We start from the raw sequence: 22,614 nt of genomic DNA, 5'->3' as shown, positions 1-22,614 counted from the left end.
TTGAAGAAGAAATCTGAGTTCCCTGACAATTTGGCAAAAGCTGCCTGAGATTAGCTTTGCCCCTCCCCCACAAACAACCACACCCATGCACACAGCATGTGCGTTTGTGCATATGGAAGGGAAGCTGGCCAAGAACATCACAGGACAGTAACACCGAAACTTCATCCTTACCCCATTATGAAAGAAATTTGTTTGCAATTTTGCTGATGACGGACAGCACTGGCCTGGCCGAACGAGTGCACGACTACTCGTGACTCCAGTTCTGGGCATGTGCCACTCCTATACCAGCTGATGACTTGAGACGGGTGCAGATATCATGTCATGGAACTAGTGCCTGGTGATGGCCGCTGCCAGCAGTATCCTTGCAAGATAACGGACCTTACACTGCACACTGTGCACTCTACAGGCTCAGTCCAAACCCTAAGCTGATACTGAACTGAAGTCGACGAATGTCATTGCCTAAAGCTGAAAATTAGGAAGGTGCCAAGGTCTAAACGGCTCAGCCAACTCCGAGGCAGAACCATTTACTCACTCCTGGCAGTGCCTGGGGGCCGACACAGTGGGTGGGCCATGGACCTTAGGTGGCGGACCTGGTTCTCCTCGTCTTCAGCCTCTGCACGCACACTCCCTTATATGATGCGTCCTGGTACCACCATACGGCCCATGCAGGATGAAAATCTCCTGCTACATTAGGTTGTTCAGATTCAGACGCCAATTACCTGAGATCACAAGTGATTCACACAAAATGTGATCTGTGCAAGAAGCCGTGAAAGGTCTTCGTCACATATTAACCATGCACGTATCAGCGCGTGGCTAGTCGCCCGTGGTCGAATATGAACTCGTAAATGATCTGCAGTTGTATCGGAAACTCTTACACAAGAACGGCGTGTACCTGTCCCCACTGAGGAAATGTACCTGTCCCCACTGAGGAAATGGAAATGGAAATGGTACATGGTTGGTGGGATGGAAAGAATCGACGCTTTGGGGTTTATGTTTTTGTATTGGAAGTTGATATTTTTGGGTAGAACACCAAGGTTTATCCTACCCTGTCTCATAGGTGTATTACATCGTAGCCGAGAGTGATCAGGACGGGGTTTCTTGTGGAACTGTATGCGGTCAAAATGGTTTGATCGTTTTTTTGAATTGCATGATTTGAAATCCATTCGGAGCCATGATCTGTGAGATGCATCCTGAGCTTATTTGCACAAGCTTTAACTGTATGGACACAGAGAGCCTGTCATGAACTAAGACGTGGCAACTGAAAGGTTATACATTTTAATTTGACCTCACAGCTCATCAAACCTCACCATTACCTACAACTCATGACCTTCCAGGGGCTGAAGATATCAAAAATGATTTAACCCGGCAGGCGGTGGGACTCCCGGCCACCTTCCGCGCGGTGGGGGGGGGGGCATTTTTTTTGCCCCCCCCCCCCCGTATCTCCGAAACTACTGGACGGATCCAGAAAATTCAAGCGGCGTTCGATAGCCCTGTCAAATTTGTCGAAGGAAACCAAAGTTCATTGACATCGGGGTCACCGATGACGTCACAGGTCAGGTCAAAGATAAAATGTTTCACCGTTCACGGGGCTTCTAGGGAAAGCGCTATAACACCGAGTAAAACGCATTTTGTCGAAAATCAGCGATAGGGCGTCAGTTGTCTATGTCTAGTACATATGTTGCTATTAGAGGTCACTGGTCATGCCAGGTCAGGTCACAGGTCAGGTCACCAAAGGTCACCAAGGGTCACCACATGAACCCAACTTTACTAAGGTTGTGCGATGCATGTTTTATGGCCAGTTTTATTTCCAACTCAATGGTGTTGGTTATAAGACCATCAGGTACGGTTTAGGTCACTTTCTGGTGGGGGTCAGGTCAAGGTCAGGTCAAAAAAGGTCAAATTTCAAAGTTGATGTTTTTGCATAAAATGGGTATTGATTCGATGCAGCTCGTCACGGGGAGTCTAATGGTGGTCTTTGTTTTGCGCTACGAGGTCTAGAATTGCTAAAAATTAAGTTTGAAAATTTGACGTCATCAATTTTGAACAGTTTTTTCGCTATAACTTGGCCAAAAAAAGAGGTATCGATCTCAAATTTGGTATGTAGATAGAAGGCGGTAGGGACTATCACATATATTCCGTTTTTTCTAAATTCAAATTTTTTGGATTTTTCGGCTTTTATATTAAAAAAAATTTTTTTTTTTTTATTTTTGGGGGTCAAAATCCAACAATTTCAAAAATTCGAGATAGCAGTTTTGTAGCCCTCTAAATTCTACACCTTTTTTGTTTGAAACATTTTTCTGTATCTCTAAAGCTGTAGGCCTGACAGCTCTTCTCGCGAAACCTTTTTTTGGGTCGAAAATGGCAGAAATTACGTCACTCTGACGTCATTAGCGTCCAACCTATCATAGCCTTTGGAAAAATTTTTGGTCACAATGTGCAATAGCTATTCACGGGAGGGTACTGAAAGTTTGGTGACGATCGGTGCAGCGGTTCTCGAGATATATCGAAAAAACTAAGGGGGGGGCAAAAAATGCCCCCCCCCCCACCGCCTGGAAGGTTAACGCTGACGAGAATGATACCAACAACAGGAGCAAAACATTCCGGCGCTTTTCACCAAATATTACAATATCGACATCGTAATGATCGCTGGTAAAACATTTAGGGGAAAGTGGGTGTATTGCGCCCTCCTAACCAATTGCGCCCACCAACATTCCCACGGATTCAATAGCATGTTTAGAATTTTGTGTTCGAAAACATTATTTTCACCACTGGATTGTTCATTTTATGGCCCAAACACTCCGATGAAGCCAGTCAGCAAGGCTCATTACGCCATCAAAGATGTTATGGCGTTTTCTTAACTTTTTTGCAGTATTTTGAACCGTTGGCTATAAAAATTTACGATATTTGTGTGATTTTCAGAGTGATATTTAGAAAGAAAAATCCTTTTTTCATTGTATTTCACTGAAACCGTAAACTTCCTGCAACATCTTTATGATAACTTCTATGCTTTTATAAAAAGTACCTCAATTTTAATTGCGCCCATGGCAATTGCGCCAGGGGGGCGCAAATAGAATAATGGTGTAGCCATTGTATCACGACAGTATGAATGCATCATTAACTGATTGCAATAAAGAAGGAGTTTTATGTCAGGCAAGGGAGCAGCCCGCTGTCGTCAGTCCACACATTATCTCTATCGTCAAACTTATAATGCAGCTGCCATTTAGGCTACGACTTGTGGTGTAATTGACAAAATACGACATTTTCAACATGGACTCAGGCGTGAGAAGTGACAGCTATGATGAAAAAGTAAAAACTGATGTCATTAAGTTGTCAAAACTATAAAATTATTAATTTTGAGAGAACCGATTGAAAATTTAACTGTATAGGCGCATACGTTCACATATATCTAGTCGGTTACAGTAAACGTTTTCGTTGCACTTTTACAAGCGTACGGACACATGTAAAGTTACCTACCTGGGCAAAAGACATCGCGATTTACATCTACATTTATTATTCATCCAGCCTGAATAACATTATAAATGTTTAAGTAACCCGCAATGACATTAGACTGCCGGGGTGTATGCATTCCGTCTCATTCACTTAGCCATGTAAAATATAGGGCGCAATTGGGTTCTAATTGCGCCATCCCCCTGGCGCAATTTACAGCAGTTGTTGGCAAATGCGCCCTTTTGCGTGTTTCTGAAAAAGCAGCTGTCAGAAGCAAACGAAACATTATTAATTGATCGAGAGGCTCTTAAATCGTAGCCAATGAGCTCCTCTTTGAAATGGTTACCAGTGCATGCTTATATCTCCAGCGGTTTTCTTGCAATTAGCGTTTTTCCTTAAGGTGGCGCAATGCACCCTCCTTCCCCTAACCGGAACCACGTGATGGAGCACATCAATCTGGATGAAAAAGGAGCGCTCAATGACCCCTCTACCCGACTTTCCAAACAAAACTTTGCCTTTAGTGCGATTTATCATCAGCGTAAAATAGGCATATTTCTAGGTAAATACGCAAATTTGAATATCAATTCGTGACCCCTAAACCACCTTTGATTTCAATATTTTTGGCATCATTGGAATCAGGAGCCGCGAAATAATGGGAAAAAGCACCCCCACGCACAAATTTCCAAAATCGGGAAAAATGGGTACCCCTAACGTACACATATGATAAAATGAATGTCACCATCGTGTTCTACGCCCCTAATTACCCATAAAACATGTGTCACAGGCTGCGAATATTAGTTTTGATTTTCGGGGATATGTGCCTACCCGGTTAACCTGACCTTGACCCTGAACTATGCTTGACTGACACCTACATGGAGCTGACACTCTTGTAGGCCTTATATTGCACCGATTGTGCACCGTTTTGACAGAGTTTATGACGAGAGGCGCCCACTGTGAGGTCCTGAAGTCCATGCTACTGAAAGCCCGATTTCAGGTGTTTGACTTGACCTTGGCCCGACCTGTGACCTCAAAATTCAACTTTAAAGTACTCATCTGAAGCGACACCTCGCGTTCTTTCGTTTGCCGCCTCGTGCGTTTCGCTGCGCCTATTAGTTCTCGAGTTATCGGCTGGGGGCGTTTAACGCCCCCCCCCCCCCCAGCAAACGGTGGGTGGCGATATACCCCAGCAACTGCCGGGTTAAGGCAGACCTCATATGATATTCTTTTAGATAAAACTGCATTGTGTTAGTATCAGGGCCTTGGATAACATGTTAATTGGGTGGGCAATCGCCCACCCAGTAGCGATTTTTGCCCACCCAGTGGAGTGTGTTTGCCCACACAGTAAAGACGGAGACGGAGCAATTTTTCCCGCGCTGGGCCGGTGCTCAGCGCCTTCCGAGCCGGGCCGGGTGTGTGTGTCTGAACACCCCCGTCTAACTCGACTCCTGGGCCACGTAGCGACATGCGGTAGGCCTAGGCGGGCATTGAAAAGACAGTTAAAATGAAGAGAATACTTGATCTTTATAAGGTCAGGTCAAAGCTCAGGTGACCAGAGGTCATAAGAGGTCAAGTTTGGATTGTTTGAGCAATTTTCGAAGACCTGGCGCATAATTTGGGAAGTAATGGAGCTGCAGCGCCGCGGAAAAGCGCATTCGATAGCTCTTTCAACGCTCTTTCGCCAAAGTAGTCCTCAGATTTGACTTCAGGTTAACGGCTTAGCATAAACTCTCCAGAGGGCAAACACTCCAATAATAGCCACTTATGAAAAAGTTTTTTTTTTCTACCATAGCTTTTTACTCGAGAAAGTCATGACATTTATTTTGCCAGCCATCATGTTCTTCTTATCAAGACGCGTCGAATAAACTATAGTTTGACCTTGAAATTTCATTTTGAAACTTGACCCCGGGTCAAGGTCAAGACCTGACCGGAAAAGGTTATGTTGCATGTCAGTCGATCCGTTCATCGATCATCGCTCTAGCATGCGCCTACCAGAAGTAATTAACGAAAAACTGTTAGGCTCCCTTTTGTGACCTGAGATGACCTCAGGGATATAAGGAAGGGTCACGTCATTTTCACGTCGGGTGTCATTTTCCAGTTCAGTGTGTCATGTTGAATTGTTAATAGGTGTTTGGAAGTGTTCAGAATGGTGTCCGTCCAGAAAAACGCATTTTAATTCCCTTCCATTGACACTGGTGATAGACGTCGGACTTTCGTCCCGTCTTGAGGTGAGATGTTCGTTTGTCTGGCCGCTATGTCTGCCTCGAGCGGTGGAGTAGGTATTAGTAACAACTGTCGCCTATCACCAGGGCAACCCGAGATCATTTCTCGCTGACCACAGGAGCTTTCGATAAGGTATGACGCGTACGGCGCAACGCCACCAACACCCAAGATCTTTCTATGGACCAAAGAACAACTGACGACGGCCGGAGAAGTAACTGGCCGAAATGTCGTGAAACTAACATCTCAACTCAAGACGGGAACGAAAGTCCGACAAACTAACATCCGTGATACTAATGCCTCGTCTCAAGCATTCCGAAGAATTATCACATGCGACTTATAGGTAATTGGGAGGTGGCAGAATTGACCTGACCTTAGGTCACCGGTATCGAAGTTTCGAGATAAACATTTGGTACAAACTGTTAGCCTTATCAATCTGTGAAATTTTCAAAGCAATCAGCCACTCGGTGTGGGTATGACAGACATTGGTACTTCAATATCGCTATTCGTGAAAAACTGTCTACCTTAAGCGCCGCTATTTTGACTTGTTTACCCCTGTGACGTCATTTTTTACCTGACCTAAAAATGATCTCGGTAAAAATTGTAGACTTTGTCCGTCTGTATCCCATGCCATTTACCGCTTGTTTCTATCTTGCTTCGTTCTCGAGATATCACGGGGAACAGGTATCCGCCCCCGTCGGTGTGAAGTTGGCGCGGAATGCGGATCCCCGTTGGTGCGCGGGTTAAAGGTAGTGTGCCACCTTTCAAAGATTTCCCATTTTATTTTTCCTAGGATAAGAAGCTTCTGTTTTTACCTAATATTGCAAAAAAATAAAAAAATGGGCCTGGAATAGTGCTTTTTTCGCCTAAAAGTTTATCGGTTTTTCGATATGTATAACAACTGTAGTGGGCTGACCTGCAAACAGGCGTCGGCAACAATCGCGAATGCGGCGCACATGTGACAATAAGCAAAGGTCATTATAGAGTTACGACGTAAGGGAATGAGTTATCAGCTGGCTAATCGTAGACAACACAATGTCGAACTTAAACTGTAAGCCTGTATTGGTATTGTTTCTTTAATTTGGCTGTCGAGCATTAATTTATGGTTTGAAATATGATTTTATGTAAAATAATTGATATGAAACAGCCGTCTCTTAAATTATGATCCCATTTCACCACACGAAAGGGGCAGAAATGACAATGATCAGCTGACGCATTTTTCTTGGCCGAAGTCAGAGCGCGCGGCCCGACACACCACCACCGCACCACAAAGTACATGAGCAGCGTATTAGGAAATTCCGACCTCGACGAGCATCAGAAGCCACCTAACAGGTGTGTTCGAAACCGCAGGAGATGATGATGAACGGGTTTATCGAAACTTGATTGGATGAGCCTATCGGTAATAGCCAGACATGGGCACGGATCCCAGACGACCAAACACGAAAATCAAGATGGCCACTAGATTAGCGGACGTTAAGCATGGAATTATGGTGGAAAACATGGCTAATAGATGCCTCTCAACGAACCGACTATTTTGCATTCCCTCAGAGTTCACAGTTTTGAGAAAATCTCTCAAGATCCATCTCGGATCCATGGCCACGAATCATGGATCCGAGATGGATCTTGAGGGATTTTCTCAGAACTGTTAACCCTGAAGGAATGCAAAATAGTTGGTTCATTGAGAGGCTTCTATGAGCCATGTTTTCCACCATAATTTCATGCTTGAAGACCGTCAATCTAATGGCCATCTCGATTTCCGTGATTGGTTGTCTGGGATCCGTGCACATGTCTGGTAATAGCGATTTTAGTGTGTGCATTTATTGTTCATAGTGGTGTGAAATGGGGTTGGGGTACGACCGACAACCCGTCGGGGCGAATTTCGCACTGGGGTACTCAAAATTTGGAGAATTTAAGACGTTTCCATGAGTTTTGAAGGTATGGATGAGTTCTAAAAATCCGGTTCTCCTTATCCGGGTCATTAACTCCATATGGTCCAGGAAAGCTGGCACACTACCTTTAAACCATGATATTTCGGACCAAAAGACTATCTCGCCACTCAATGCAAAATTTCAGGACGTCCGGAACCGAAAACCCATTGACGCGGCACGAATGCGTCGATGGCTACCAAACATGCTGCTGTCTGGTATAAAAAAGCGATAAATTGTGTCTATTTTTTACAACGCATTCTGATGTACGGTTATTAGAGCAGGGGCGTGGGAACTACTTTCAGACTGGGGGGGGGGGGCACACCATAATTGAAATCAACCTACAGGATGTCCCAGAATTGACCGAACACTTATTTTCTGGCCAAAAGTACGATTACGCCCGATTCTAATGAGATAGAAGCTTCATACGTTTATAAGACTTCCCTTAGCTATCGAGCTTGGAGACAGTACGTTTTTGTTGACCGGTCACGACTCGAGTCAATCAATTATTATACAGAGTCAACAAATAGTAGTCCCTTTCCGTTTTTAGCCTAAGCCACTAAAAGGCAACCATGGTGAATCAACTGCAGTTCTGAACTTTGTAGACACTAGACAGATTTTCGGCATGGTTCCTTCAGGATAGCTCCAGCAGCTCATCTGCAAGCAGGTAAGAGTAAGCAAAGCGCAGTTACTTCAGCGAGCAAAGCCAGAGAGAGCAAGGTAGGACATGATTGACCAGCCTGGGCGTGGCCAAAACGGAGCACGCACCAGTCGTCAAGCGGGTGGTTGCCATGATATGGTCAGCAAACGTCACCGATCTACCTGCAAGATAGCTTAACAACTGGTCAGGACTAGCTACAAAATATCTTTTCACCCCTATCGTCGACAAAAAATTGGAATTTGGGGCCTTTGGAATGAAAAGGATGCCAAAACTAACAAAAAGGCAGCGCGAATCGCTGCAAGTTAGCCAAAATCATATTACATTGGACACAAAAGTGAACTGAAACACATTTTGTGGTCTTACGAATATCCAATTGAGGTATTCTGCCCTTTGCACCGCCAAAAGAAGTTTTGTCTGGACGTCAGATGGCGACAACGCTACAACAGCGGAGACGGACAGGCACCCATCGAAAATTAAAGTGTGAGACATTTTGAGCCATAGTTCACTCATTCAGTTTCATGTGATGCTCCAAACATGACTGTTACAAGAGAGTACCACTGCGGTCACATTCTAGCATTACACAAACTGGCTGCCGTCAACCGAATGGCCATGAACGGGTTCGTCCTGGAAACCAAATCTGCTGGAAGCCAAAGCCGGTCGCGCTATGTTCAGGCATGGGGGTTATCTATTTCCGATGCCAAAAACAACGTAACAGTGGTGTGGGCAGAATTTTTCGTTTTGGGGGAGAATGCCTTATTACCTGGGAACGGTTTGGATGTAAATTTAATTGAAAATATCTGCAGTATCTTCCGGCAAGAGGTCAATGGAAACCGGCCTACAACCATTTTCGGGAGACCCGTAAAACAACTGAAACCAGCATGGGGCTTCATTTATCCGCAATTGCCGACTAATATTGTAATGAACGCGTCTATTGCATATGTCATATTGTTGCTGGCCTAGTTGACTTTATTGGACGACAAGCATAAAAATGTGCAATTATTTTTTCCTCATCTTATACGCTGATAAACAGTGTTCGGTCAATTCTGGGACACCCTGTAGGGTATCCCCAAACCTAGTTTTCTCGCCGGTTTTAGGCCACTTATTTTTCATCCCTTGGCGTTTTCATAAAAAAGAAAACAATTGCAAATAAGTGAGATATTCCGTCTTAAAGCTGTGGGGGCACCGCCCCCACGGCCCCAGAGTTGGGGGGGGGGGTAAACTGTCTCCACTGCCCCCCCCCCCCCCCCCCCGTAACCGCGCCTATGAATTAGAGAAAACAATGCGTTCAAAGGATCGTAACAGTGACGCCAGTACCAACTTTGGTTGTGGGTGCCCAGAGCCCCTTGGGGGTGCCCAACTCAGCATTGGGGGTGCCTGGGCACACCCAAAAGTATACAAATCGACACCTATGCTGGGATGTGATCTTGCCACAATTCATGACTGGGGCCCAGGGGGCCGTTATTGTCCGCCAGCTCAGTGTGCACTGAGTCGGCTGTGCGACGTGCAGTGTGCAGTGTGCACTGTGCAGTGTGTACTGAAGCGGTCAAGCAAGGCTGCTTTTGTACCAGCTTGATGTTGCAAGACGGGCAAAATGCATCAGATCACTAGGTACCAGCAGGCCTGTGCAGTGTGACTGCGCAATACGCATCAGTGAAGCTTCAGCTACCGACCGACTTATGACCCAGTGACATCAGGTTCCCACTACTATCGTGAAAACCATACGGGCAGACTGCACTTAGTATCTATGACCGTGACTGCACTGGTTCAGTTCACGTTCGGGAATGGAATGAATGCCTGACGAACAAGTCAAAGTGCACTGACATAGGCGGCAGAACGGGGAGGGCACCGGGGCACCGTGCCCCCCTTTGCTTTTGGCATTTTAACATTAGCCCTATGGGCATTGCATGGAAAGAATGGGACCAAAAGTCGACGTGCCCCTCCCCCCCTTAATTGAAGGTGTTTCGGCGCTACTGTGCACTGGGAGTGAAACTCATGCTGCACTCATACGAAGCCAGTCGATGCTACGCCTGCAGGGTTTTCGAGGCTGTACGGCCGGCTGCAGCGCCTGGCCGTGTTCGAGCCTGTACGGGGAGGGACGGGGAGGGGAGGGGTGAGGCGGCTGGCGGAGGGGAGTGCGGCTGCGGCGGTCGCTCCGGCGGCGGCTCTGTGCTGTGTGCGGTTGAGCGACTGGGCCACCGAGCCCCAGCTGTGTGTCCGTGTGTCTGCGCTGCCCGTCCCGTGCCACAGGTGAGGCTCTGTCTGCGGCCGATAAGACCGCGCCCCCAGCTGATCGCAGCCGTCTGTTTACACGGAGGCGGAGCGGCCCAGGGGCGGCGCCGGTCGATGGCTGGGGTAGGCCCCGTCCCGCCCTCCGCGGCTGACCGCCGCGCTGTGACCTGTGAGGTGGCCAGGCCGACCCCACCGCCAGGACTGCAGCCGCCAGTCGCCACAGTCCAGAGTCAGACCTCGCAGACATGCCGACATGCGCTGCTGACGTCACTGCCATCCGATGACGTCACACAAACCGCCAGCCGACCTCCAGAATTCGGCTGACGTCACGGGACCAGTTCGACGGAGCAGTTGTTACTTACAGGAAAACGGAGTGGCCGTCTTGACAGAAATAGACTGAGTAATAGTTGTCTTACACTGCAAATGGCTCATGTCATACAGTAGGTACAAATTCCCCTCCTCACAGCGGATGTCATTAGTAATGCTCGCGTAGGTAAGTCACTGCTCATGTCATCCGACACAGCATACGATAATGGCAGGAGCCAATGCACACATATAGGTATGTACAGTTGCAATCCTTCAGAGTTCGGGTCTTAGCTATCAGTAGGTATACTTGGAAATCACGTTTGTAAATGCGTTCCTTGGCCAATGAACTGATGCAATGCGCGCTCCCGATCGCTTAGCTCTAGAACGGTGCCCGTATGCAATTGGTTCTGTAACGAAACGCACTAGCGTTACAAAGTAAGAGTGGGTATTAGGCATTGACGGAGGCAGCACACCTACACCTTGTGAGCCCAGTTTAGGCGGCAGTGCTGAGTGCACAGCAAGTCACCCCCGCACCGGCAGTGCGCACTGCACACATTTCAGTAATAGTGCTGGCGATTTCGACAGTACGGCCATGGAGTAGCTCCATGCTACGGCATAGTCTGTCTGGTGAAGTTTCGAAATCGGTTGCACTACATCTTATGTCGCCGACGTTCTCGTGCCTCTGGTGGGAGCCGGGACATTTCTTATAGCGGAGAAAACGTAGATGAATTTTGAAGAATGTATTGAAGAAATCCGGACGATAGATGATGATGAACGGTAGACGAGGGTGAAATGAAGAACGCAGAGTAGACAGGTAGACCAGAAAAACACAGTTGAGCACTGTCGATGAAGTTCACTGTTCAGAGTTCAGAGTCCGCCGGGGCGGACACATCGGCCCCGTCGCGGACGGGGCGCCGTCAGATTCCTTCACTGCACTGCAATACGCCGGCGCTCGTCGGGGTGCCGGCGAATCCGCGCACTGCCACTGAGCAGGGCTCAGTGGCGGGGTTCACTGGGCACACGAACGGGGGTGCCTTCGGAATCGTGCTCGGTGGCACGATTCCGTCACTGTTCACTTTGGCAACCCGCTGGGGGAGCCGTCGGAATCGTGCGCGGTGCACGATTCCGTCACTGGTTCACTACACCACTGCGCTCAGTGGCGTTCACTGGGCACCGCGAACGGGGGGTGCCGTCGGAATCGTGCGTGGTAGCACGATTCCGTCACTGGTTCAGTACACCGGCGCACATCGGGGCGCCGGCGGAGCCGCGCACCGCCACCGAGGACTATACCCGGTGGCGTTCAAGTGGAGACTGCCCGCAGCGACTCGAGGAGCCGCCGCGGGCACAAAGAGAACAATTAGGTTGTACATCTAAAAGCACTCAGAAAGCGACACTGGAAACTGGTGAGAAAAGTCTGAGCAGGCTCGCGCGGCACGTTCGGTTATACGATACGGTGCGCGGCGAGCACGAACAGCCGACAAGTGTGAAGCGATAGCGCGAGTGACAAATTGTAGGCAATAAGAACATGAGACGAGAAACTAACACAAGAGCTGGTCCAGGCTCACGGGGCACGACCAGTACTGCGATAGATCACGCGTGGCTGTCAAATGTAAAACGAAAGAGAAGAACAACAGGGCAGTTCATTTCGTCGGTGACATCTTACTTAACTGAGTGCACTATCTGTACATTTGGCCGTAAAAAGGTGTATAACACTGAGTTTGGGAAATTAATTAGTTTAGACTTTATGAAGGAATCATTCCTCTTACCGGGATTTTTTTTCTCTCTAATCGGTTCCTGGAATGGAGACTGCACCGGCCACCGAATCAGCCAATCCCCGGACAAATCGGCTTGCATTGAAGCTGAGTGGCAGGGATCTGGTAACCACCCGCTAACACATAGTGCAACAAAGTTACCCTCAAAGCATTCATATATAGATTTCAGCGACGTTGAACGAACATTTCCATTAAACGTGTCCCGACTCCCGAACCCCTCTGTGGCGCTAACTGCTTGGACTATAGAATTCAGCTTGTTTGGACGCTTTTAATTAAATAGAGGTACGAAGATACAGACACTATACAAACGCACTGGCGGTCGACACTTGATATATTTGTTGATTTGTATTGGTTTGGTCAATATTTACATGAATCCTTTGTATTGATTATAATCCAAATTCCGTCTGGAGGAGAAAACGCGGTGCACATTTATTCCTTATTGATGTATGTCAACGTTTGTGGTAGGTAGCTGCTCCGTGCTCGCCCACTGACCCGTGATGTCTGTTAGCCCGCGCGCCGGGCCCGTGCCAGGCGCTACAGCGCCGCGCCGGGCCGGCGCGGTGGCGGTGCTGGTTGAATGCTCTCATGTTCCTGTAACTTTGCCTTGCCTGTCCCGTAGCTCAGTTGGTAGAGCACCAGACTCCCGGTAGTGAGAGCCCGGGTTCGAGTCGCTCCGGCGCTCGATATTTGAGACTCCTTACGGGGATGGTCTCAGGGACGTATCCAAGGGGGGGGGGGGCGACGGGGGCGGTCGCCCCTTCCTGGGCCCTGCCGGGCCCCAAAAGCGGGCCCGGCAGGGTTCGGGCCCGCTTTCGGGAATAGCCAGGGACAGTTTGGGGCCGGCAGAGCCAAAAAGCGAAAGGGCCTGTTCAGAAGGATTTGTTTGAGCCTTCGGGTTCAGGGTTAGGCCTCTGGGCCCTGCCGGGCCACACATGGGTCCGTAACTGGGCCCTTCGGTCCCACTTTTGGGCAGAGCCAGGGCAATTTGGAGCCCGGCAGGGCCCCAAAAGCGGAAGGACCCGTTCAGAAAGATATGGCTGTGTCTTCAGGCTTGAGGAAGGGCCCCTTTAGCCCTGCCGGGCCCAAACCTTATCGGTTTTGGACCCCAAATCCTTATCGAGCCCGAAGGTCCCACTTTTGAGCTAATTGGCCCTGGAAAAGTTATGGAAACCGGATCCGAAAAAAAATCTTCCGGGGCTAGTCACTGGGACATCTTTGCCTGTCTGGACCCTAGAAGTGGAAGGGCCCACTGAGAAGATCTTGCCCAGGCTTTCGGGTCCAAAAAGGGCCCCGTGGGCCTTGCTGGTACCCATACGGGCCGGGCCCCAAAAGCGGACCGGGCCAAGCCAATGAAAACCTGTGACCCAGGACGTCTAAAAAAGCGGAGAAGTCCGCACAGAAGGCCTTGAACCAGGCTTTTGAGCTTGAGTGATGGGCCCTTGACCTCGACATTGTACCTAGTACCTACCAAGAAAACGGGCCCAGATATACGCTTCCGGGCCCAGTCTCAGGAACAGCTTGTCCTGGCCGGGCCCCAAAAACGGAAGGGCCCGCTGAGAAGGCCCTGCCAAGGCCATCGGGCCCGAAGAACAGGCAACAGCCGATGAAGGACCCCTTTCGACTGACCCGATGTGGGACTGCTCCTGTTCTCCAAACAAAATCAGCTCCATAGTAGTGATGTCAATTTCAGAAAACATATGTCCAATGTCCGTCCAATGTCCAATACTTACGTCGGCTGTCCGTCCAAAAATGTCCAAGCCAGCCATTTGTCCAAAGATGTCCGACGTCTACGCAATAGTTTACACTCAACACCGTTATTTAATTTGGTTTTAATGTATCGTTACCAGCTCAAAAGTGGTATTCATATCGAAAGCTGAGCTTTCTAATAGCCAATCAATGTTAAACACGATTACTTTATGAAAATGTTGAGGTGTAGCAAGCGATTGTCCAAAGTTGTCCAAAGCCTGCTGTCATTGTCCAACCGAATTCCGAATTGGACATTGGACAAAATCGGAATTCCGAAGATTCAAGTTCCGATTGACACCACTACTCCATAGTTCACACTAGTACATACTATAAGCATTCTGTACAGAACGTAGTCTCAAATTCGCATGTTTTTTATTTGAGCTGCTCATTGAACTGATTTCATAGTTGAACTGACAAGAATGAGTAATATGTTAGCGTGAGCAATGCAACACAATGGGTGAATGGGTAAACAATGCAACCCAAATCTCCCCGGCCGGGGAGCCGGGAGGTATACCCCAGCTCTCCCCGGGCCGGGGCGTTTGGCCCGTTAGCCCCGTCCCGGCTTGGCCAGACGGGCCACGCAAATGCACCAATGCGTGAAGGAAGGTGTTAACTGTTTATGTTTGTGTATAGGACCAAATATGTTGCTATGCTATGCCCCATGGTGTTATGAGGCAGAGGAACATACAATGTTATAAATATATGGAAATGAGTCTGAAAAGTATCGTTTGCCAATGTTAGTGGGGTGCAAAGAGGTAATACAAGATTAATAACTCATGTTCATAATGTTATCTCGCGCCGTGCTTGTGGCCTGAGTTTTCCTTGTCGTGCTGGGGGAGGGGGGGGGGGGTCACGCCCCCATCTAACTCGGCTCCTGGGCCACGTAGTGACACGCAGTAAGCGACAATCGAAAAAGCGTAAAAAATAATGTCCGAAATGCCTCAATCATTTTTAAGGTCAGATCAAAGCGGTCTTAAGGCAAAAAATTCCGGCCTGCGGCTATTTTTCTGTTGGTAAAACTGGCCTCTGGTATACAAAAAATTGGCGGCGCTGCGCGCCGCCGTTTTTGCCATATTCACGAACAACCTGAGATGGGGGACGTGAATACCTACGCTCCCCCTAGCACGGCGCGGGTGAACGAAATTCAAAGGAAGTGAATTGCAAAAACGAACTTCAACGGATGTTAAATGCAAACATTTTATCAAGGTCACCCAAGACAATGCATTTTCATTTGCAATATGCCGAATTCTATCGTAAATTCACTGTTTTTCGACATTCTCAATTTTTCACACCAGGATAGACAGTCTCTGTGGGGCCCCTTTGAGCTGACCCACGGGCCCCTTCTCGGCTGTCGCCCCTCCCTGAGCGAAATCCTGGATACGTGCCTGGATGGTCTGCGGTTGGTGGGAGCATCCGCAGCCAGTTGAAGTCAGTCGAGTGGGACAGGCCGTGTCCGGCTTTGAAGGGCACGTTTAACTTTGGCATCTAAATTCTCCCGTTACCCGGAATTGCGCGATCGGGCGGTAGGAGTCGGGTTCTACGCAACAAGCTCTGCTTAGCATGGGCCTCGGCTCTGTCAATCCGTCCATTCAAACATTCGAACTAAATTTATAAAAAAAAAAACTCGGTTCCTTAGCCACGTATGTATATAGCCGTTTAGCGACACGCGGTAAACGGCGTTTGAATGAGCCTCACACATGAATAAAGTAAATACTTAGGATAGTCTTAGGGTATGTCAAGGATCAGGTCACCAGAGGTTATCACAGGTCAATTTAACCCTCGCGGGCCCGGGGGGGGGGGCGTTTTTCGCCCCCCTGGCGAATATTTGCGATAGCTCCCGAACGCTTAGGGATAGGAAAGCGAAACTTTCCGTACCTTTTCTCCCATCAATGTGACATCTGCTGAAGTAAAAAATTTGGACGTAGTCCCCTTGATGACGTCACAGGGTCGATTTTTCTAGACCCCTGCACGGCAAACTTTGGTGTCACAGACGCAAACCTCAAATAGCTGCTAAAAATAGAGTTTTAGAGATAAAGACAAATTACGAGCACGGCTGTGTAGCGTTTGACCCAGACAAAATAGAAAAATATTTTGGTGACCTGAGGTCAGAGGTTAGGTCAACGACCCCGAAATGTGGTTTAAGTTTTTCGCAAATAACTTCGACAAAAATGGTCCTAGAGCTACGGCAGTGGTACCATCGCATTCGTCTTGTCAAGCCGCGTCGAATGCTATATATTTTGTTTGGAAAAGGTCAGGTTTATGTTGACCTCATGTGACCTCGAATGACCTTTGGTTGACCTTGGCACATGAAAGTTCGCATGTGATGGATTTGTATCCGCTGATCACGAATCTGGCATCTATTTTCCTCTAAGCCTTCATTTGGAGCTTCCGGAGGGCAAAATTGTCTTATTTATTATTACTAACTTGAATCGGTGAAATAGCCTCTAGCAAGGATACTCTTCTGTGACCTTGACCTTTGATCAGCCTTGTATCGTAAGATGAACCACAAATAGGTAACTGATAAGCCTCAAAACATTTCAAAACATCTTGGAAGTTAGCACGCAAGATGTACGAAAAAGTGCAAAGTTTGAGGTCAATTTTGAGCGTGATCTTGACCTTGACTTTTGATTTTGAGCACAGTTTTGGAATCCTCAGATTCTCTTCTTTCGTTTGACACCCAATTTTGCCGGTTTGATGCATCCTGCCGTCCTCTAGAACGCTTACTTTGAGATCACTCCACATGTGCCGGTTTTTGCCTTTGACCTTGACCTCTGACCCTGAAAATTGACCTGAGGTCAAAAATTTTAGGTGCTTTAGAATCGTCTCGTAAGGACCTTTCCTTTGGTATCGCTTTTGTTTCCGTAACTCCCTTATTTACGGAGTTAGACAGGGGGCGGGCGAAAAACGCCCCTCCCCGGGCTGCGGTGGTTGGGATTACCCCCGGGCCCGGCCGGTTTAATCTATTTGAAAATCTTTTAACCCTCGTCGACCGAGGGGGGGGGGGGTGCCGCCCCCCATAGGGTTTTTTCGCGATATCTCCGAACACGCAGGCGATAGAGAGCTGAAACTTGGCATAGCTGACCTTTGATTCAAGCCGGACCTTACGACAGCCTGGAGGGGGGTCGGATCCGACCCCCCCCCCCAGGCGGTCGCGGGCTAATCTACCAGTATAACTCCTTTTGGGGCGACTAATGGAACGAAATTGCGAGGGGTACCTCCAACTGACTTGTGCACGGCACCCTACTAACCGGTCGCTAGCAGTATACCAAATTTGAGCACAATCGGCCCAGCCGTTCTCGAAATCTGGAAGCGATACTCTGCACGTGCGCACATGCAAAATGGGTCCCAATTGACTTTCGCACGGCACCTACTAACCGGTCCCTAACTGTGTACCAAATTTGAGCGCAATTGGTCGAGCCGTTCTCGAGATCTGGAAACGACCCCTGCACGTGCGCACGTGCAGCAGCACCCCAACTCTGGCACATGGATATGCAGCGCCTAGTGGGTGCCTACCTACATGCCAACTTTCAGCGCAATCGGCCAAGTAGTTGTCGAGATATTGCAACTATTACAAAACTGACACCTCTTCGTTTTGCACGTGGCACGTGCATAAGGGGTCACCCACATGCATCGGGAATATACTTGGTAGAATGAATGAACTATGAAGCTACCCTACAAAAATTACCTCATGTAAATCGGCAATGTGGCTGCTGAGATATAAGCCTCTCAAAAGCCCGGCCGCTCATACTCAGAAATTTCCGTTTATCTAAGGAAAGACTACGCTCGCTTCGCTCGCTCCCTAATTATTGATGCATAATGATACAATTGTATAATGTTACCGATATCGAAAATCCGAGATATGCATTTCGTACACCCTGCCACTCTTATTATTCCCTGAAAAAGTTAATTAGTTAGCATTTAGCAATCAAAGCAATTAGTTAGTCAGTGTAGCTGTGACGAGCGTAAAATTTGTTTGATGCTAGGCCTCTTGTCCTGACTTGGTGACCTGACCTTGAGCGACATGGGTCTGAATGTTTCACAACACAAAGTGCAGTGTGCATAAAAGCTGCATCAAAGGCCGTTTTAGAGATATCTGCCGAAAGCCGCATCAGGAGTGATTGTATTGTTCAAACACCCCCCCCCCTTCCAGGCACGAGTTAAAAGTGAAAATCGCTCATCCATCATATGACCATCACGTACCTAGAAGGATAGCTGACGCAGGAGACTGAATGTTCCACTTCTCAGTGCTTATACGGATCTTGTCCTACCATACCTGTGTAGTTTAAGGATGTGTTTACTTTATTTACTATGTGCCGTTAGGTATTATATACGTAAAAGGTAGTTGGACGAAGCATGCGTCTCAATGTGACTTGTGCGCGCGATAAGCGATTTATGTAGTTACTCAAAGATTTACGTTCGCCGGCCGAGAGAGGGCATGGATGCCACCCCTGCGTTAATTGGTTCTTGTCGTTAGCTGCTTTTTATTACTCATACATGTACCGCATTGATGTGTGGCGAACACATTTATGTCTGTTGCGTTGACACGTTCACATTTCACATACCTATCACTTGTATATGTCTGAACAGCGGCGTATTTAGAAAATCGCGAGGGGGGGGGCCAAGGGTTTGGAGGGCGCCACCTCACCCAAGGAGGGCGCCATACGTTCGCGAGATAAAAATCCTTAACGATCGCTCAGCGGAGGGGGGGTGGGGTGGGGGTGGGGAGGCCTTTTTTTACTGCGCCACCAGTTTTTTTGCGTACCTTGGTATAGGTTATGCTGCATTGATTTTCCATCGTGTGTATTTTGTTTTTACTCCAGGTCACAAAAGGTCAAGTCACCCGCTCAGCTTAAGTGACTATGCTTAAAACATTTTTTTAAGTTAGGTCACTCGACATGGCCTGATGACCTTGCTTTTAGCGACTATGGTTTACATTTTATAAAGCACGTGTAAGAGTAATGTACCAAAAGGTGTGCCCCTCCCGCTCACCCAGTTCCCTCCCCCAACAGGAAAAAACGGAAGCTCGTAGCGTAGTGGTATATGGGATTTTTCTACCGCATGTCTGAAGAAATGTCCTGGCGCGGGTTATTCTGACACGTGACGAAAAGGTTGGAAGTGATTGGCTATAAGTTCCTACTAAAGAAGTGTTGTTGTGCGCGCCGAAGGCACGCGAAATTTTTGAAAACAACCTTTTCCTCATGTCCGTGAAGCTGGCGACGTCGCCAGCGACTTTTCCAGCGACGAGCACCGATTTTCGCCAAAACCTCGTCCAAGGTCAATTGGACCATGAGGATCACGAAAATCGAACCCATTCTCCCCTAAACCTTGACCTTCAAGGTCAAATTCAAGGTCAAAGGACGGGGAACTGAAAAAGTGCCAGTAAATATTGTCCGATTTACAAAATTTTGGCACCAAACAGTAGCCCGTGCAAAGTTCTAGCCGCACATCGAAAACCATTTTCATCAAGGTCAAACTTCAAGGTCAAATTCAAGGTCAAATGACGGGGAACTGAAAAAGTGCCACTAAATATTGTCCGATTTTCAAAATTTTGGCACCAAAATGTAGCGCGTGCAAAGTTCTAGCCGCACATCGAAAACCATTTTCATCAAGGTCAAACTTCAAGGTCAAAGTCAAGGTCAAATGACGGGGAACTGAAAAAGTGCCAGTAAATATTGTCCGATTTTCAAAATTTTGGCACCAAAATGTAGCGCGTGCAAAGTTCTAGCCGCACATCGAAAACCATTTTCATCAAGGTCAAACTTCAAGGTCAAATTCAAGGTCAAAGGACGGGGAACTTTAAAATGCTACGTCACCAGCGACTTTTCCAGCGAGGAGCACCGATTTTAGCCAAAAAATCGTTCAAGGTCAATTGGACCATGAGGATTACGAAAATCGAACCCATTCTCCCCTAAACCTTGACCTTCAAGGTCAAATTCAAGGTCAAAGGACGGGGAACTGAAAAAGTGCCAGTAAATATTGTCCGATTTTCAAAATTTTGGCACCAAAATGTAGCCCGTGCAAAGTTCTAGCCGCACATCGAAAACCATTTTCATCAAGGTCAAACTTCAAGGTCAAATTCAAGGTCAAAGGACGGGGAACTGAAAAAGTGCCAGTAACTATTGTCCGATTTTCAAAATTTTTGCACCAAAATGTAGCGCGTGCAAAGTTCTAGCCGCACATCGAAAACCATTTTCATCAATGTCAAACTTCAAGGTCAAATTCAAGGTCAAAGGACGGGGAACTGAAAAAGTGACACTAAATATTGTCCGATTTTCAAAATTTTTGCACCAAAATGTAGCCAGTGCAAAGTTCTAGCCGCACATCGAAAACCATTTTCATCAAGGTCAAACTTCAAGGTCAAATTCAAGGTCAAAGGACGGGGAACTGAAAAAAGTGCCACTAAATATTGTCCGATTTTCAAAATTTTGGCACCAAAATGTAGCGCGTGCAAAGTTCTAGCCGCACATCGAAAACTATTTTCATCAAGGTCAAACTTCAAGGTCAAATTCAAGGTCAAAGGACGGGGAACTGAAAAAGTGCCAGTAAATATTGTCCGATTTTCAAAATTTTGGCACCAAAATGTAGCGCGTGCAAAGTTCTAGCCGCATATCGAAAACCATTTTCATCAAGGTCAAACTTCAAGGTCCAATTCAAGGTCAAAGGACGGGGAACTGAAAAAGTGCCAGTAACCATTGTCCGATTTTCAAAATTTTGGCACCAAAATGTAGCGCGTGCAAAGTTCTAGCCGCACATCGAAAACCATTGCTCGTCGCTGGAAAAGTCGCTGGTGACGTAGCATTTTAAAGTTCCTTTGACCTTGAATTTGACCTTGAAGTTTGACCTTGATGAAAATGGTTTTCGATGTGCGGCTAGAACTTTGCACGCGCTACATTTTGGTGCCAAAATTTTGAAAATCGGACAATATTTAGTGGCTATTTTTCAGTTCCCCGTCATTTGACCTTGACTTTGACCTTGAAGTTTCACCTTGATGAAAATGGTTTTCGATGTGGGGCTAGAATTTTGCACGCGCTACATTTTGGTGCCAAAATTTTGAAAATCGGACAATAGTTACTGGCACTTTTTCAGTCCCCCGTCCTTTGACCTTGAATTTGACCTTGAAGTTTGACCTTGATGAAAATGGTTTTCGATGTGCGGCTAGAACTTTGCACGGGCTACATTTTGGTGCCAAAATTTTGAAAATCAGACAATATTTACTGGCACTTTTTCAGTTCCCCGTCCTTTGACCTTGAATTTGACCTTGAAGTTTGACCTTGATGAAAATGGTTTTCGATGTGCGGCTAGAACTTTGCACGCGCTACATTTTGGTGCCAAAATTCTGAAAATCGGGCAATATTTACTGGCACTTTTTCAGTTCCCCGTCCTTTGACCTTGAATTTGACCTTGAAGTTTGACCTTGATGAAAATGGTTTTCGATGTGCGGCTAGAACTTTGCACGGGCTACATTTTGGTGTCAAAATTTTGAAAATCGGACAATATTTACTGGCACTTTTTCAGTTCCCCGTCCTTTGACCTTGAATTTGACCTTGAAGTTTGACCTTGATGAAAATGGTTTTCGATGTGCGGCTAGAACTTTGCACGGGCTACATTTTGTTGCCAAAATTTTGAAAATCGGACAATATTTACTGGCACTTTTTCAGTTCCCCGTCCTTTGACCTTGAATTTGACCTTGAAGTTTGACCTTGATGAAAATGGTTTTCGATGTGCGGCTAGAACTTTGCACGCGCTACATTTTGGTGCCAAAATTTTGAAAATCGGACAATATTTACTGGCACTTTTTCAGTTCCCCGTCATTTGACCTTGAATTTGACCTTGAAGTTTGACCTTGATGAAAATGGTTTTCGATGTGCGGCTAGAACTTTGCACGCGCTACATTTTGGTGCCAAAATTTTGAAAATCGGACAATAGTTACTGGCACTTTTTCAGTTCCCCGTCCTTTGACCTTGAATTTGACCTTGAAGTTTGACCTTGATGAAAATGGTTTTCGATGTGCGGCTAGAACTTTGCACGGGGTACATTTGGGTGCCAAAATTTTGAAAATCGGACAATATTTACTGGCACTTTTTCAGTTCCCCGTCCTTTGACCTTGAATTTGACCTTGAAGGTCAAGGTTTAGGGGAGAATAAGTTCGATTTTCGTGATCTTCATGGTCCAATTTACCTTGGACGAGGTTTTAGCTAAAATCGGTGCTCGTCGCTGGAAAAGTCGCTGGTGACGTAGCATTTTAAAGTTCCCCGTCCTTTGACCTTGAATTTCACCTTGAAGTTTGACCTTGATGAAAATGGTTTTCGAC

At 47.1% G+C, this 22,614-nt stretch overlaps 1 protein-coding gene across 2 annotated transcripts in view; it reads left to right on the top strand.

The window, feature by feature from the left end:
* The first annotated feature begins 10,352 nt into the window (after nucleotides 1-10,352).
* LOC122392496 (galectin-9-like) overlaps nucleotides 10,353-22,614 on the top strand; it is a 31,363-nt gene continuing 19,101 nt past the window's right edge. The window contains exon 1 of one of the 2 annotated variants that reach the window (XM_043387408.1): nucleotides 10,353-10,497. The gene's annotated coding sequence lies outside the window, so the exon portion shown is untranslated. The remainder of the gene's footprint in view (nucleotides 10,498-22,614) is intronic. The other variant, XM_043387409.1, reaches the window with a different exon arrangement.

Source organism: Amphibalanus amphitrite, unplaced genomic scaffold (genome assembly GCF_019059575.1).
Source record: "Amphibalanus amphitrite isolate SeventyFive unplaced genomic scaffold, NRLGWU_Aamphi_draft 000488F_arrow, whole genome shotgun sequence".
In the NCBI taxonomy this organism is placed as follows: Eukaryota; Metazoa; Arthropoda; class Thecostraca; order Balanomorpha; family Balanidae; genus Amphibalanus; species Amphibalanus amphitrite.
This window is presented reverse-complemented; position numbering and strand designations above follow the sequence as displayed.